Genomic DNA, 1,845 nt, shown 5'->3' with positions numbered 1-1,845 from the left:
GTCTCGGGAGGTGACAGGAACGAGAGGGCTGGGGGGGCAGGGGAGCATGGACATAGACAAAGGAGTGCTGACACAATGAGGTACTCCAGAGGGGATCTGAACAGAGTACAGATGTACTCAGGGGACCAAACAGAGGCATCGGATGTGGCAGAGGGGAAGGTAAGAGTGCTCTGGGGCAAAAAGAAAGCCTGAGGAGGAGTTGTCTCTGCACAAGAAAGATACAAAGCCTGCTGCAGAACTGAAGGATGGCCGTGGAACGCCAGGACGCTCGCAGGAAGCGTTGTGACAGAGATAGAGGGGTGCTGAGGTGGCCAGAGAGACAGGAGAAGGCTTGAGGGACAGTAAACTGGGAGAGATGTAGAAAGGAAAAATAAAAAGCAAATGATGCAGAAATGAAAAATAAAAAGCAAGTGACATGTAGAAACAAACTTTCCAACTCACACAGAGTTATAAAGCAGGCATGTTTATTGCGGCGCCGGGTGCAAGGGGATTTCTCCTCAAAGCTTGCACACAGGGTTAAAATCATGACAGGTATTTAAAACAGTTAACAAAGTTACACCTACTGGTTCTACCCCTTAATTAACTGTTGGTTAATACTTTTCTTACTTCACCTTAAAGTTACAGTTCTCTTAATTCGCTACACATGCTCAGAGAGTAGGGGGCTTAATTGGGTTGGGGCTTTTCTAGCTCGGAGGTGTGTTCCTTAGCATTATAATGAGATTATAATGAGACGAGTTAACTTTAGGGCACTATTTTGGCAGTCTATTTTTCTACGATTGACCCTTGTGGTAATTGTTATTGCTAGTTAGCAGAGAGTCAGTGAAGACAGTCTTTATCTCTATTAGGTCTAAGTGCCAGGCACAGTTGTTATGAAGTATCTTCTTTACATTCTTCTTTCTTGCTTTTAACCCTTGTTTTTCAAGATGCCCTGTAACAGAAGGGCACTAAGGAATGAAGAAATAATTGGAAGAAAAGACAGCAAAATACAGCAAATGGGATAAAAGTAGAAAATTTAAAAAGTGATGGGGATTACAGAAATAAATGGAAAAAAATAAAAAATACAGACAGCAAACTAAAACAGATGTGGAAAGAAAATCTATAAAGCATCGGCACTAAGGAAAGGCAAGTAATAATTAAAAAATAAAGACCATGAACGGGATAAAATTAGACAGAAAATTGTAAAAGCAACTGGGATTAGGAAATAAGGAAAAAATTAAATCATAGCGACATTGAACTAAAACGGAGAAGTAGACAGAAAATTTAAAAAGCTACAGCACTAAAAAGAGACAAGAAATCATTAAAAATAAAAGATATTGCAGGGGAAAATAGTAGACATAGAAAATACATTTTAAAAGCAGTGGAAATTGGGGGGGGAAGGGAAAAGTTAAATAGGGACAGCAAATGAGAACAGATGTTGAAATAAAATTTTAAAAGTGACAGCACTAAGGAAAGAGAAGAAATTTTAAAAATAAAGACAGTGAAATGAAGACAGTGAACAGGATAAAAGTAGACAGAAAATTTTAAAAGCAGTGGGGATTAAAGAAATCAGGAAAAAAATTTAAAATAGGGATAGTGAACTAAAACAGATGTAGAAAGAAAATCTAAAAAGCAAAGGTCCTAAGGAAAAACAAGAAAAAATAATTTAAAACTAAAGACAGCAAACAACATAAAATAAAATTTTAAAAGCAATGGGGATTAAGGAAATAAATGGAAAAAATTAAATAGCGACAGTGAACTAAAACAAAGACATAGAAAAAAATCTAAAAAGTGATGCCACAGAAGAAAGAGCAGAAGTAATTTTAAAAAGACAACAAAGGGAATAGAAGTAGACATAGAAAGAACACT

The sequence above is a fragment of the Gavia stellata genome, unplaced genomic scaffold (assembly GCF_030936135.1).
Source record: "Gavia stellata isolate bGavSte3 unplaced genomic scaffold, bGavSte3.hap2 HAP2_SCAFFOLD_673, whole genome shotgun sequence".
Classification (NCBI taxonomy): domain Eukaryota; kingdom Metazoa; phylum Chordata; class Aves; order Gaviiformes; family Gaviidae; genus Gavia; species Gavia stellata.
This window is presented reverse-complemented; position numbering follows the sequence as displayed.